Here is a 17,710-nt window from a genome sequence, read left to right on the forward strand (position 1 = left end):
TCTTTATTGAGATTAAATAACTGAAATGTCATATGAATGAGAAGTTGGCATTACATTTATATTTGAGACAAGTTGAAAAAATATCTACAGGAACAAACACTACTAAGACACTAGAGCTGAATCAATATATCTTCTGAAAACTCGAACATTCCATGAATGATTTTTAAGGTGTAAAGTTTTATGATTGAGAATTCTAATACTTCAGCAATTAGAATATACAAGCATTTTTTTATTGTATGATATCAATCAAAATTTGAGAGCTATTTCAACTATGATGTATATATGAGATATCGTTTGAGATCTTCACGAATTATCATAATTCATTTTGATAGAGCGCGAGAATAATCTGGAGATTAAAAATCCATGTAAGAATATTAAGAACACATGATAAATAACTCTTTCAAATATCTTTTTAAAAACAGTATATCAATAGGATAATCGTTTGCCCATTCCATAAATACCGGTACTCAATAAAATCCTACTTATCAGATGATTAGATCATGAAACCAAAAAAAGTTTATTACCTTGATCTGTAATAAGAAAAATAACATGTTTCTTCTGAATTTAGTATCCAAGTTTTCAGTGCCACAACATGCTAAACTCATATGGATATTTCGAAATGGAAAGGCCACAGAATCTAATACCATTCTCCATTTTACAGGTGATCATTCTCAAAGTTCTGAAATGCTCCCTATAAGATCAAGAGGAAAACAGTGCCTGGACATGAGTTTCACGTTCCTCTATTCTCTTGAGAAAACAAATTTGCTCATTTAAAAGGCGTGATCTTAATCTAAAATTGGAAACTGTTTTTAAAGTTCTTAATTTTTCCAATTAACATAAACATCGTCATCAGATGAAGGGGCCTGTATGCAATTTGACAGACAGTCAGAGACCACATGGTTTTCTATATCTACTTTATGTTTAGATGGTATGTAATATATATATTAACGTATGGTTATCAGCGGTTTTATGAATAATTTCAGATACGTTTCTGGTCGAAATATTGCGCGTTTGTAATCTCCTAAAGACTTAACTGGGTTAGAATTCTAGGGTCTGCAAAATTCAATGGTGGGTTAGAAGCCTATGGTCTGCAGAATTCAATGATATACAAGAAGTAGGTACAGTTTCTAAAGTCATCTGGCCCAAAATATCGATGATTTCACTTGGAGCTCAAACCCTGGCATTCAAATAAGGAATAGATTAAAAAACCCAAAATTCGCTCAATTTGATCAGCAACATGATTTGTGTCAAATGACAAGAACTTGAAGTTGGCATAAAATTGCAAAAATGCCATTTTCAATGAAAATATCCACAAATTCATGGGGTTTTCCTTTCAGAAAACATACAGCGCATGCGTCGAGCAAATTCATATTGAAGCATGTCTTTCATCTTAAAATAATACACAATATATATAATTTTCATTTTGCTCGACAAATGCGCACATCTTTTCCTGAGCAATAATCTGTATGACATTTGACAGTTTTCAGGCTTATTTTGAGAAAAAGGCGGGAAATGTCTTGTTCGTGATGTCATAATGCTATCCATTTAGGAATATCATTCTGATTTTGTTGACATAATATACCTGGCATATATTTTACTTTCTTAAAACCCTGATTAAGTTTAATTCCAGACACATTTTATAGAGAGAAAATTTTTTGGGCCTTTTTATGTAGACAATCGTACCTTGTTCTTTATTTCTGTATCTTTATATTAACAAATAAAGCCTCTTTTTTGAAAACAACGGCCAATAATCAAAAGCGTCTTTTTTTTCTAACCTGCGTCGGGTATATACAATTTGTCTAAAACTAAAAAATAGAATTATTACATTTGTTATATGCATTGGCATTGAGTTTAATCATTCAAAAACAACATGAAGTAGATAGCAAAATTAAGTAGATACCTTTGCGAATAATTTCAGTTGTCATTTGTAATGGACGTTTTATCTTTTAAGAAATCGAGAGGTAAGCATCCAGCTCAATTCTTTGAAAAATGTAACGCAACATGCAAACACGTTAGACAGATCTAGGAGTGTTTCAATAGAAACATACAAAAGTTTGTTTTTAAATTCCGAAACTAATAGAAAAAGATATGTTTTGAAATTAATCATTTCAGTCACTTTATTCAAATGCAAGGTGAAGATAACGAACAGTGATCAATCTCATAACTCCTATAAGGAATACACAATAGACAGTTGGGCAAACACGGACCCCTGGACACACCAGGAGTGGGATCAGGTGCCTAGGAGGAGTAAGCATCCCCAGTTGACCGGTCACACCCGTCGTGAGCCCTATATCCTGATCAGGTAAACGGAGTTATCCGCAGTTATGAATATGAATATTATGAATATGAAATATAGTATAGACTAGAGTGCAAAAAAGAGAATGGATGAAAATTGAAGATAACGAACAGTGTTCAATCTCATATTCACATAATCAATCTTAGTTCACTATTTACAACTTTATCTTTAACAACACTTCGTACTTTGATTGATTTATCAGTATTTCTTGAGGTCTTTGTATTTGAAAACCTGATTCTTACACGTGTAGGTTCTGTTGTGTCACTAATTCTGATTGTTACCATTGTATACACGGATCTACACATCTGGCTCTAGATGAAATCTACACCGCCTTTGCATTTGACAACCAGAGCTAAGGCATGTTATTAGGGGATTTAAAGAAAATGCACAACGACTGTGATATATTAAATATTCAACATGTCCTATTGAATCAATAATATCATTTCATAATCACAGTTAATAATGGTGTCTTGAGTATTTTCCCGTTCAGTCGTTAGCATCCGGTGGGAGGGAATTGAAAACATTCGCCTGTGATATAACAATACTTCATAATTCAACATTTTCTATTGAACCAATGATACAGAAATAGGTGCATTTTTAAAATCAAATAAGAAAAAGTAACTTTTCACTAATATTATTTCTACAATCTGCACTTTTCACTAATATCATATCTACAATCTGTCTTTTCATTTATATTATTTCTGCAATCTGAACTTTTCTCTAATATTACTTCTATAATCTGTACTTTTCACTAATATCATTTCTACAATTTGCACAGTAAAATATTTCCCCTATAAGTTATAAATAAACAATCCTTATGTGTTATTGTCTACACGAATTTGAAATGTCTAGATGAAATGTGTATGTTATAAAATAAATGGCTCTTTATATATCAGTGTATTTTTTGTAGATGTTGATACAATGTGCCATAAATACATAAATCTATACATATCTAGGTTTTTCATCAGGATAAGGTTTGTTTTTCCACTTTATGTTACTTGGGCATCATTGAATGAAATTCTGACTCTGTATTGTTGGTGGCGTAAGGTTTCAATGAGAAACGAGTCTCATATCAGCATGATAGAGAAAACTATGAACAGTGATTATCCTTATAAAACATGTATTATCTAATCAACATTGTAATTTATTTCATTTCAAAACTGCTGAAGAAGCACTCGAAATTTAACTACATGTGTTGAGAAATTGCTGTCGAATTCATGATAGTTTTGACAGTCATTGGAACGGCAAAGTGAGATGGCCACACCAAAGTCCGATGGTGCGGAGTTCAGTAACGTTTGTGACGTCATGTCATTGTCATGTCATTCTTAACGTCATTCCAAATGAAACAGAAGAAATGCAACACGGACGACAGCAATGGCAAGGTATACAAGGTTGAGGATAGTGAGAACGGCAAAGTACATTTGTTGTCGAACTATCTACTTCGCCCAAATATTCTTTAATTCATGATCATTTATTACTGGTGACACACACTTAATAAAATCCTGGGGATATGCTATAATGCAAAACATTCTATACGATTTCGCATTGGAAAATTTTGTGTTTAATAACACGACAACTAAATGGTAATGAAATAAGTTGAACTTCTTACTTTTTATGCATGGATTTTGCACTAATATTTTGGTGAAACAACACAGGGTTGGTTCAGTCTGTACCAAAACACTGTGTCGTTTACAAACCAATGGATTTCGGCGTGTCAGACCATCGCACTTTGGCGTGTCAGACCATCGCACTTTGGCGCATGAGTGTGGACCATCGCACTTTGGCGTGTCACACCATCGGGGTTTGGCGTGACCATCGCACTTTGGAGTCCCATCGCACTTTGGAGACTTACATACATATAGTCTATTATATATATGTAGTCTATTATATATATGTAGTCTAGTTTTCCGAAGTAAAATAAAAACAAAAACAAACTTTAAACACTTTATAGAAATATTTCGACCGTGTTACCGGTCTTCTTCAGTCTAATCTAATTTAAATTAGATGTTAGATTCGCTCGCATACTCGCTACACAAACATCTAAAAACATCCCATAGAGGGTCACGTCAGAGGTCAAATTCGGTATCACTCTAGACTTATCGGATTCAACAAACATTCAATGATTTTGCCAGCGGTGTTTTCATTGGTCAATCGAATTTGACCTCTGACGTGACCCTCTAAGGGATGTTGTTAGATGTTTGTGTAGCGAGTATGCAAGCGGATCTAACATCTAATTTCAATTAGATTGTCTTCAATCGTGTTTATCTTTCGTAGCAACGTAACGCAAGAGTACATACATGAAAGTACTACGACGTCACAGTATTATAAAATTGAAAAGGAACGTCAAAGTTGATATTACGCGAAAAAAAATTTGAAAATTATTTGATATAATTTTTGATATGATATTTGTTACCGTTGCAGTCCTCAAATTGATTGGTTTTAATGACATATTGACATAAAGTACACTTTTTAGCACCACACGGCTCGCATAAATTTTTTCAAAGAAAAATTAATTATTGTGTTTCTTATGTACCATAATGTCTTTTAAATTTTTGTCTCTTTTAAAAGCCACCATGGGCATATCTCTAAACACGTTTTTGAGGCGGTCAGGATTTTTAAGAATTCTTTAACGGTTTCTTAAAATCTTATGAATATTGGGAAGCCCTTTCAATTTTATAGTACTCACTGTGACGTCATAGTACTTTTGTGTATATGGTATACGGAATTTCGATAGAAAGCTGTTTGATCTTCGGTATCAAAATAAAGTACTGTAACTTGCCTGAAATAGTTACTTACATCTTACACCTCACTTTAAATATGTACTCACATTGTACACTCTACATTAAATCTGTACTTACACCGTACACTATTCTTTGAATATGTACTTATATTGTACTTTCCAAGTTCGATCTGCATGAACGTTATAAACTTCACTGCAGATTCATTGCACATTTCACATAAAATTTGTATGTACAGTGTATCATTCATATTCACATCATATTCCATTGGTAAGTTCTTCGTACACTTCACTTGAAAGACTTCAACGTGTACCACCATATTTGCTTTGTGAGAATAAAAGTTTAAAACATTGGAAACTTTGATTATAAAACTAACTAGGTATTTAATGTATGTATCTTTTAGCTAAAAGGCTCTACATGAGAAGGGGTATCTTGCTCTAGTATTCAACTCGACATTTGGATACACCTACAACCGTTAATCTAGGAACAATATTCACTTTCAGTTATACATGAATGTCGATTCCATCTGCCCCAGAATCAAGATGATAGATACCACAGACTCCCATATGTTCTTTATCCTGGTGAAAGTTTTATTGAAAACTAACAATTGAACTCTATGAAAACCCCCGAAAATGTCAGTTTCTCCATTGTCAACTTTCCACATCTATGCAGTCATGTTTCATCATCACCTGTAGATGGGTTGCTGTATCTCAAAGGATTCGATGGGAACCTGTTCTACGTGGTCAATTATTAAATCGAAGCAGGCTACCGACAAACAAGTTGATGGTGCAGGGGTTCCAACAGTCTCGTTGAAAGTCAGCATTTCGCAAATTGTATGAAAGTTATAACGATCTAATTTACTAATAAAACCTATCATTGGGTCACATGCTGACCGACGTGTTTCATATCGATTGTTAGGCCGTTCTTGGCACACCGATTTTGACTACGGATAACTCTTTTTACCTGATCAAGATATAGGACTCACGGCAGGTGTGACCGGTCGACAGGGGATGCTTACTCCTCCTAGGCACCTGGTACCACCTCTGGTATATCCAACTTTCTATTTTGTATTACTTATAGCAGTTCTGAGATTGATTACTGTTCATTATCTTCTCCTTTCATACAATAATTCTTAAATCAAGGTAGGCTATTGACAAATATGTTCATGTAAGAAATATTCGAACAGCTTCATTTAAAGTCCAAAGTGAAGAAAGTGTCTGCGGTCAAACTATGTAATATAGTGTAATGAAACGTGTATCTGTAGAAATCAAACAACTTGTGTAAATGAAACAGGCATCGTTAATCATTTCTAATAGAGGAAAAGCATCCGAAAAATGAAATACGTGATATCATAACATCAAACTAGAACGAATCATCAGCCGATAGCAAAGTACTTTATTGTATATTTGTGAGAAAGTGAGCCTGGAAATGAAAATGGCAAAGATAACGAACAGTGAGGAAGTGAAAATAGGGAACAATGATCAATCATAAGTCTCTAAAAGAATACAATATTAGGAGAAGGGCAAGCGCGGACTTGGTCAATACATAATTTCATCAATTCTATAAAAAATACAAATTCAAAAACAGGACAAACCAGGAAAACTCGAAAGATCAGGGCACCTATTCACAAAATATCCTACGACTAAGATGAAATTTACAAACACTGTAATTTGCTTATTTTTCATCTCTTGTAGATTTTATTAATTATATGTAAAGTACATCCATGGTTTATCAAAGTAGAATACATACTTATGACCTTGTGATTGGTACTTGATTATCAGATATAATTATTTTCGTCAGCTTAGTCGTAAGATATTGTGTGAATAAGGACCATGTTGTCTAGAAGGAGTAGGTATGATAGTATACATGAAATACGGTATTTCAACAATCAATCTTGTGTTATTATTTTCAGCAATAAATTCCCTAAATTGCAATGAATACTGATTATATCGATAGATTAAATCAAATTGCTAATATGCTTTCTATAAAATGTGCACTTTAAAGGAATGTTTACATGTCTTAGTGTAACAGACACCAGGTTATAGCATGTAATCGGCACTTGTTAATTGACTCCAAAAAACCTTGCAAACAAAGCAATGTCAAGTCTGGAGTTTAAATCGCATACGTGAAACATTAGACTCTGTGATTGTTGATCGCGTTAAAGCCCATTTCGTATATAGGAAGTCAATACATAAATAAACAAAGCGGGATTCGCAAAAACCACAGGTCTTTCTGAGAACCCCGAATTATTTGTAATAAACCTGTTAATTTTGAGGATTACTGAATTGGATATTAACATTGTTTTAACAAATATAGGTAAGTTATTTCCTCTCTCTCATTCGTTTACGCTATGTAATGAATTGTTACAGCAAACATTTCGTTATCGTAAAGACGATTCTTTTAAAGATTTTTCTCACTTCCTAGAATGACACGGAGACACAAAACATGGCGTGGTCAGAGTCTTTGTTTGGCTTCATACTAAGTATATTTATACATTCTACAGGTAGGGACGATTCTTGAAATGGCTTTTTAATCACATTTTGATTCGTGGAAGGGTCCTCGTTAGCACCTTCTCTTTCTTTGTTACAGATACCACGTACTACTGCAGCACATCACCAGGTAACTCGAAACTCTTTAGAAAAAGGAGGGGACCATCTCCACCGTCATTGCGATTTACTGTGTAGATACAGAGGTTTGATGTAGTGAATATTTACATCAATAATGTATGATTTTAGATCCGTGCACATCTTCTGACACGTTATTCGAGTCTCACGCCCGGACCCAGAACTGTCCACATGACAGTCAATACTCCCCATGTGATAGATATATAACGCCCGGATGGTACACAGCAAACGACTCAATACTGGATCAGTGTCCCAATCTCAACAGCTGTGGCGCCATCTAACCTGTCTGGCTAAACGGTAATGCTTTCTTTCAGCAAAAACGTGCGCGTAGGTTGATCCTCTTTAGTTATGCATATAAGTCAAATTTACTTAATTACAGAAAGAAAAATATTGATTTCATTTAATAATCATATTTATTATATCCCCCGCGAACGAAGTTCAGGGAGGTATATAGGAATAACTCTGTCTGTCTGTCTGTCCGTCTATCTGTCTGTCTGTCTATCTGTCTGTCTGTCCATCTGTCTGTCTCTGCAGATTCATGTCCCGGCCATAACCTCTTTGTTCTTTGACATAGCCATACCATATTTGGCACACAGGTGGATCACCATGAGACGATGTGTCGAGTTCCTTCATGACCTCTATATGACCTTGACCCTTGACCTCAAGGTCAAAATTAAAGTTCTTTTTTTTTTACAATGGATTTGTGTCTGGGCCATAAGTTCTTTGTTCTTTGACATAGGCATACCATATTTGACACATAAGTGTATCACCATGAGACGATATGTCTGTTACCTTCATGACCTCCATATGACCTTGACCTCAAGTTCAAAATTCAAGGTTTTTACACTGGATTCGTGTTGGGGTCATGACTTCTTTGTTCTTTGACATAGGCATACTATATTTGACACAAGAGTGTATCACCATGAAACGATGTGTCGGGTACCTTCATGACCTCTATATGACCTTGAACTTTGACATCAAGATCAAAATTGATTATAGGGTTTTGACATAATCATACCATAAGACATATGTGTATCACCATGATACTATGTGTCATGTACATTCATTACCTCTTTATGACCTTGACCTTTGATCTCAAGGTCAAAATTATAGCTTTATACCATGGATTTGTGTTCGGACTATATCTTTCATTTTCTTCTACAAAGGCATACCATATTTTTACACTCAGGAAAGAGGTAATTTATACTTATTAACAACACCTTTTGGGAGATTGGGATAAGCAGGGGGTATTCGTAGTGAACATTGCTCACAGTACCTCTTGTTTAATTACAGAAACAATATGTACTTCATTTAATAGTCACATCGAAACCAACTGTTTTTGATAACAGATTCACTGCCCAATGTTGGGGATCCTATTGTCACAAAGACCCTATGTAAAACCGGGTTCTCAGACTGCTGTGTGGCACAGTATGACATCCAGATAAAGAACTGTGGAACGTTTTATTCTTACTGTCTTCCTGCTTTAGATGGGTGTCCGGAGAGAGTCTGTTTCGGTGAGAGAATGATGGTTAATTGGCTTCTATAAAACTATATAATATATATATATATATATATATATATATATATATATATATATATATATATCTATCTATCTCGATTTCATGACAGAATACATGCAGTCGGTTTTGTGTAACGAGTTATACAACAGGCAATATAATTAATGCTTGCTATTCATGATAGCCTGTAGTTAAGCTCATTATTTGAAAGTCTAAATATGTACGTCAGTTTTTTATGAATTTCATATTTTCTCTAATCTAAGGTACAAACGGATTATGTGAATATCCTACAACAACAACTGTGCAAACAACACAGACTGATACAGAACAAGGTCAGGAAAGCAAAGGTTTTATCTCTGTTTTAAAATCATGAGAGAAAGTAATCTTTTGAAGAACGGGAGAAAATATGTGTTTTATGATATGTGAAGAATATTATTCTATGTAATTTACATTTAGAATTTTACAGATTTGGAAACAAAGTACATAGTTTTGATTTCGGTATTGGTGACGATATTCATCTGCGGAGTGTACATGGTCTTTCTGAAAGCCGCCTTGTATTTTCTAAAGTATGTACATCTTTCAACATGTCTCTGTTCAATTTCATATATGATATATAAATTCTAAGATATGTACGTAATATATCCCTAACTGAATATCAAATTCATAACGTGAAGACACGACGTAATATCCTACATAGACTGACATTGAGTCCATTTTCGCAATCATACATTAAATGATACAAAACAGACTCTGTATTAATTGCAGGATGAAAAATGTGAAACAGAGGATATGTGCAGATACTACTTGAGAACATCCAGATCAGAATAAGAAGCAGAAGATATCTGCCGTTATATTCCTGGGAGATTCAAGTCAAACTGTGATAAATAAACCAAATACTCTACAAAATACGGACTGCATTAAAACCATAACAGATGCGCAATTTGGACATTCCTGAAAACCATCTATACATGCACACGAGTAAATTACAAATGACGAATTACAAATAAAAAATAAAATGCGATGTAGAAAACTTTTAGTTGTGCGTGAATGTGATTATTCTATCATTTGAATTTGTTTATGAAAAAATCTGCACAGTCATTGGATGGATGTGCGCAGATTTTGATTCCCCTATATGCTTTTATACTATATTCCTACTTTGTTAAAGCTAGTTCATCGGGACTGCACTCGGCCATTTTACCAATTATACTGGTGTTTGTCTATCTTGCATCTTGGACATAATAATACAACCGATGAAGTGGTAGACAGACGATTGAGACATGCCTATATGGAAAGTTTATACCGAAAGCCTCTCACACTGAAATGTAAAGGGTACATTGAAATTGAAGTATCAGTACAAATTCATTGATGGGAAAATATAAAATATATGTTTGCAAGTATTGAGGGGTTCTTATTCCATTGATCGAATTAATATGAAATTTATGTCTATTTTGGTTCATCGAATGGGACGCATTGAAATAAACCTTTATTTAATATTAAAAGACGGAACACATTATTTATGTGCAAAAACTGAAGGAAAATTCTACGTCCTCTATGTATCCTCCATGAATAATTACTTACGTGTTGATGAAAAAAGGTATCCCAAAATACACAATTCGAATATTACAGCTATATTCGGCAATTTACGTTATTTCAAAATGATGCTTAGTAATTCACAAAGAAGCAAGGAAGTAGAAATTACCATCAGTAAAATACCCCTAATTATATGGTAAAAACAGTTTATCAAACAGATACGGCGGATGTGACCGGTCGACAGGGGATGCTTACTCCTCCTACGCACCTGATCCCACCTCTGGTGTGTCCAGGGGTCCGTGTTTGCTAAAATATCTATTTTGTATTGCTTATATGAGTTATGAGTTCGATCATTGTTTGTTATCTTTACCTTTCATAGAAAAAAAAAATGAAAAACAGATATCGAACAGACCGACGGCAGGACATTTTAGTTCTCTAGAGTATGGATATCAATTAAAAACTAATGCTGGTGATTTAAGACTAAACATGAAAACGTGTTTACAAATACCAAAACTGGACGATGTACAGATACACAGCTGTGTTTTCTTCGCAATTGCTCACAAAATACAACAATAAGTTAATTTCGTTCACTCTAAATGCACCCAGAGACACCGATATAAACAATAACCGTCCCCGCCCTGACACACTGATATAAAAAACCAGTCGTCTATACCCAAATACACCGATATAAACAATAACCGTCCCCGCCCTGAAACACTAATATAAAACCAGTCGTTAATACCCAAATACACCGACATTTACAGTATCAAAAGCGGCCCGAAAGGGAAAGGCGAAGACAACAAAAACTGATCACTTATAAATCCTGAAAGGAGTACAATATTAGGTACAGAAAAACACACGAACAATAGGATGAATCAAAAACGCTTTAGGGTAATTGTCTTAATTAGATAAAGCGCTAATTAAATGTATAAAAATAAATATTAAAACTAGTATTAAACGTTTAAGTTGTATTAAAAATAAATATTAAAACTAGTATTAAACGTTTAAGTTGTATTAAAAATAAATATTAAAACTAGTATTAAACGTTTAAGTTGTATTAAAAATAAATATTAAAACTAGTATTAAACGTTTAAGTTGTATTAAAAATAAATATTAAAACTAGTATTAAACGTTTAAGTTGTATTAGAAATAAATATTGAAACTAGAATTAAACGTTTAAGTTGTATTAAAAATAAATATTAAAACTAGTATTAAACGTTTAAGTTGTATTAAAAATAAATATTAAAACTAGTATTAAACGTTTAAGTTGTATTAAAAATAAATATTAAAACTAGTATTAAACGTTTAAGTTGTATTAAAAATAAATATTAAAACTAGTATTAAACGTTTAAGTTGTATTAGAAATAAATATTGAAACTAGAATTAAACGTTTAAGTTGTATTAAAAATAAATATTAAAACTAGTATTAAACGTTTAAGTTGTATTAAAAATAAATATTAAAACTAGTATATAAATATTAAAACTTGTATTAAACGGTAAAGGTGTTTAAAATTAAATATCAAAACTAGAATTAAACGTTTAAGTTGTATTAAAAATAAATATTAAAACTAGAATTAAACGTTTAAGTTGCATTAAAAATAAATATTAAAACTAGTATTAGACGTTTAAGTTGTATTAAAAATAAATATGAAAACTAGTATTAAACGTTTAAGTTGTATTAAAAATAAATATTAAAACTAGTATTAAACGTTTAAGTTGTATTAAAAATAAATATTAAAACTAGAATTAAACGTTTAAGTTGTATCAAAAATAAATATTAAAACTAGTATTAAACGTTGAAGTTGTATTAAAAATAAATATTAAAACTAGTATTAAACGTTGAAGTTGTATTTGAAACGAATACATGTACTTCCATTTTATAAGATCAAATTACACTTGAATGAAAGTGAAAAATCAATGAAATTTAAAAAAAAAGAGACTTACAAATTTTAATGTTTATGCATAAATATTTTGCAAGAATTTTAATACGTTAAAATAATGTTTACCATACTTAGTGCGAGATAGATTTGAAAATGTATTTGAATTGATAAAGTAAAGGTAATTAATGTATTCCGGATAAAGCATTGACGAATCTAAAATTACGCATAACGAGGAATTGTTTGCACCAAAATATTATGATGCAACGAGTATGCCAGAGTTAAATTTCTATGTGCCATGCAACAAAAGTGCCACTATCAAACCGAAACTAATTCTTAAGTCCGAAATGGTTTTCACAATTACAGGGATCCTGATTTAAATGTCAATCATCTCCAGCTCAACGGGCGCGCACAAGCGACGAATCACATGTGACCTCGTACGTCTGACTCTTAAGTAGAGTATTCAATAAATTTACTACCGTAACGTAATTAATAGTGCGGGAGATAATGGTGCGGAGGGTTTAAAGATTTTTTTTAAAGGTAGAATATTTTTTGATTTATATGCTTTGAAGTTGAAATAGAAGAAACGGACAATTTTTATCTATTTTGTGTTTCTTTTTCTTTCGTTTAAATTTAATACAATTTGTTTTGTTGAGGAAGATTTGATTCTTTTTATGTTTCTGTACTATTATTTTAATTGCTATTCTGAATCAATAAAACTCTTAGACTTCATTTTACATTTACATTGTAAATAATTAATTGCTACTCTGAATCAGTAAAACTCTTGGACTTCAGTTTACATTTACATTGTAAATCCTGTGTTCGATAATGGATATTGAAAAACAATACCCTATCCACCGTTCTGCAGATTAAGAAATAGTGATGCTTTCTTCTATTTTAAAGGTGACAGCCAGAATGACAGTGTTATCGCTGTTAATCGTCGTTCTCATCTGAAATATTGCCGGTAGGTACTCGGGTTTTGTTACGTTTTGTAGTTTTGTTTAAGGTCGAAAATATGTTCTTCATTAATTTGTATATAGCAATATTTAAGTCCTTTATCACTGACCTGGGATAAACTTATAAATGTTCATGCATCATTATATTTAGTTGTTAATTTGAATTTACATGTTGTCATGCACTGTAATGATAGGTAGATTTTTGTGAAATGTTCTTTCTCATACTCGCGGATTGATGGAAGAAATGAATGTATTATTTAAATACATTTTCAACTTTGATTTTATATTTACTAATTGTAGTTCTTTAAGTACAGGTTTTAAAAATTCTATATGTATTCAGCACTTTTTCAAAGCTTATTTATTTAGTTTACGTGAGGCAAATCCAATATCAACGATACATTAGTTTTTTTTAATTAAATAAGATTATTAGACCATGAGTTTTTCAATTTTAAAACTCGCGAACAATAGTGGACTTCTTGTATTCATATACTTCCATACTGATTTTAGCAATTGTATTACATTGCATTTCTATATTTCAGAAGCTGCTTACTACTGCAACGTAGCAGGCATTAACTTAGAATCTAAAATAATGTTTTAAACTTTCATAAAATGTATTATTGATACTCTCTATCTAATATATGTATAAATTCAAACATAATGTTTTCATTGGTTAGCATGGTGAGTTGATCGACCATGATTTCTTTTCATGGAAAAAATCCATCTTGGAAGTTTATTTGTTTTCTTTTAAAGCTTCATTCAGAATAAATTTACTAATTTTAGATCTCTACATGCCAATGCATCTACATTCTTTGAACCTTACGCAATGTTTGAAATTTATCATTATGACTCCAAATACGGGCTATGCGATCGTTATATTACCCCCGACTGGTACCGAGTGGAGGACGCCATGTTGACGGAATGCCCAATTCTTCGAAGTTGTGGCGCGCTCTATCCTGCTTGGTTGAATGGTAATACTACAGACGTTTTCTAGAGTTTTGTTCACTTATAATATCAGATTTAGGTCGTAATGTGTTCAGTGTAAATTAAAATATTTTGAATATATATAAAAAGCTAGATATTTCATATAGACACAACATGTATTTTAATGATGTACTAACGAAAAATAGATTTTCAGGAAAAAATAAATCATTGAAATATCAATTTAATTAAAATCAGACTTCTTAGATCCGCGCCGTATACTCTGCGTATTGTAGCGATTGTGAGCGTATTCTAGGATCTGATTTTAATTAGATTAATATGTGTGACACAGTAAGTCTCAATTTCAATCTATACAACACTATTACCTTTATGAAAAGGTAAAGAAAACGAACTGTGATCAACATAAAAAATCCTTTTAAGCTTAAGAATACAAACAAAGACCACTGGACACACTAGAGGTGGGAGCAGGTACCTAGGAGTAGTAAGCATCCCCTCTTGACCGGTCACATGGTAATCCCCATATCTTGATCAGGTAATGGTGTATTCCGTAGTCCAATTAGTATGTCACGAACGTCATTATAATTGATATGAAACTTCAGACAGTAGTCGACCTAGTAGTTTGTATTTGCAATTCAAAAACATGTTTAGACCACAGAATTTCCGAAGGGCTGATTTTAAACGAGACTTTAAAAGCTTTTGTCTGTAAGATCAACTTATTTTCCAACATTTATTTCCATGTGTGGACAAGTGCAAATTGATTATTTCTTATATTAATTTCCAATTTTGTCAGAACGTAAATGTCTAGGCATTTTTTGGAAGTATAGTGAAACGTCTCCAAACCGGCCCCTCAGAAAACCGATTCTCCCTGAATATCGGCTCATTTTCAAAGTCCCGGCAGAAATCTTAACATTTCCTTACAAAGAAAGTCTTACAAAACCGGCCACCCATGAAAACCGGACATCGGCCATTTTTAAAGTACATTTGTTAACAAACATGTGTAATTTACCCTTATCATACCGGCCACTATTTGAAGACAAGAAAATGTTTGCCAGAGGTTCATCACGATCGTCCAGGTGTGTAAATTGACTGACCGACCGGCCAGGTGGGAAATTATCGACTGGAGGTGTAAAAAACACAAGTGGCCTCTTTAATTTCTATTGTTTACCTGTGCTGTCAAGGGTGTTCATTGACACTTAGCTAACCCAAGTGACCCTTTCAAATTCTGTACAAAATGTAAAAAACAGTTAGGAACATATTGAATGAATACAGTATCAAACGCCATATTGTTGCACCATTCTATCGTATGGATATAAGCGGTATGTTAATAAAGAAAAACAAACCCATGACTGTTGATAATAATTATTAAAAGATAACTTAATTTTCTTGGTTTCCATAGACTTAAAATTCCTAAGACATATTCAAATAACAATTTCATATTTACTACTGTACTTTTCAAAAACGTCAAAACAAATTTGTTAATGATATAAGCGATGTATGTAAACAGAGTTTTTATAGGTAAGAGTAATTCCAATATGCCTCTTTGTTTTCTTTATGTATCGGAATCCTGTTATGATATATAGATTTTCAGTTTAAAATGAGATGATTTTAGTGAGAATATTTCTTATTAATTACACATGTATAATTACCTGTAGGAACAAGCGGACTAATTTGATCTCCGCCGATAATTAATCATAGATCATCAGAAGAAAGGGCACAGTGCCTACTTTGTGAATATTGAGATAAAATGTCTCTAAATGCTAAATTCTCGGTTAAACGGCCACCCCTCCAAACCGGCCGGGTTTTTTTTCGGTCCGAGAGCCGGCCGGTTTATAGAAGTTTCACTGTAGTTAAGAGTGCAGACGAGGGATGACGCCATTTCACACTGCTACTCTGCCTTTGTATCTATGAAAGGTGATCAATCTCATAACTCCTATAAAGGTGAAGATAACGAAAAGTGATCAATCTCAAAACTCCTATAAAGGTGAAGATAACGAAAAGTGATCAATCTCATAACTCCTTTAGAGGTGAAGATAACGAACAATGATAAATCTCATAACACCTTTAAAGGTGACGATAGCAAACAGTGATCAATCTCATAACTCCTATAAAGGTGAAGATAACGAACAGTGATCAATCTCATAACTCCTATAAAGGTGACGATAACGAACAGTGATCAATCTCATAACTCCTATAAAGGTGACGATAAAGACTGTCTCATAACTCCTATCAAGAGTAAAATCAAAATTGAAAGCAGGGCAGATACGGATTCCTGGACTTATGAGAGGTTGGATAATAAGCCCAGGAGGACTAAGCATCCCCTGTTGAGCGATCACACTGTGAATACTACATAAACGGAGAAACCTATTGTCAAGCCAGCGTGTAAAAACGACCTCAGAATTCGTATAAACAGACAACATTCGACTAAATAACAGCTCGTGTTTGCATTGGGTCATTTTAAAGACCACAGAATTATCGAAGTAATGACATTAAACGAAATTTGAAACTTTCAAATTATTTGTTGCTATTTATTTTGATGATTTGTTTCTATTTTAATGTTAAATGTTTAATTTATAGAGGTAGAATAAAAGGTGAAGATAACGAACAGTGATCAAACTCATAACTCTCATATACAAAATAGAGAGTTTGACAAACATGGGGCCCAGTGTATTGATCATCAAAATGAAGTAATACGTAGTCAAATAATTTTTATGACAAATTGTAGTTATAATTGTAATTAAAAGATTTATATAGCGCCCTATCAACATTAGTTCTCTAAAGCGCTTTACAAATATGAAAGAAAAGATAATATAAAATCGATGTGCACATACATGTGAATAAAATATTCATAGTGTCAGAATCAAAATGCATAGATATTATTATTAATATATATCGATACGATATGATTAACCTAATAACATATGAAACAATTTAAAACAACCCTTAGAAATAATTAAATACATAAAAAGGACATAGGTATAATAACAAACAGCAGGTTTTTTTTTTTTTTTTTAACAACACTGTAAGAGCTGTATGTAAGAGCACTACGTATATAAAAATAATCAAATGAAAAGCTAATCTAAAGAAATGCGTTTTGAGTCCACTTTAAAATTAGACAATGAAGTACATTTTCTGAGTTTAAAAGGCAGAGAATTCCAGAGACTCGATGCAGCCTTGTCCAAACGTCGATCCCCATATGTTTTCGTACATGTCCGAGGTACCTGGAGAAGATGCAG

At 32.8% G+C, this 17,710-nt stretch overlaps 1 long non-coding RNA gene across 4 annotated transcripts; it reads left to right on the forward strand.

Annotated features, from left to right (window-relative positions):
* Nucleotides 1–7,212: 7,212 nt before the first annotated feature.
* Nucleotides 7,213–10,211, forward strand: LOC125674311 (uncharacterized). Of its 4 annotated transcripts, none has more exons than XR_008801425.1 (8): nt 7,213–7,350; nt 7,459–7,537; nt 7,624–7,653; nt 7,770–7,955; nt 9,008–9,172; nt 9,439–9,522; nt 9,642–9,741; nt 9,941–10,211. It is a non-coding gene; the product is annotated as an uncharacterized LOC125674311 (long non-coding RNA). The 4 variants fall into 4 exon arrangements; XR_008801427.1 differs by having other exon boundaries at nt 7,459–7,516; XR_008801428.1 differs by lacking the exon at nt 7,459–7,537 and having other exon boundaries at nt 7,221–7,350.
* The last annotated feature ends 7,499 nt before the right edge of the window (nt 10,212–17,710 follow it).

This window comes from Ostrea edulis, chromosome 3, assembly GCF_947568905.1.
Source record: "Ostrea edulis chromosome 3, xbOstEdul1.1, whole genome shotgun sequence".
NCBI lineage: Eukaryota > Metazoa > Mollusca > Bivalvia > Ostreida > Ostreidae > Ostrea > Ostrea edulis.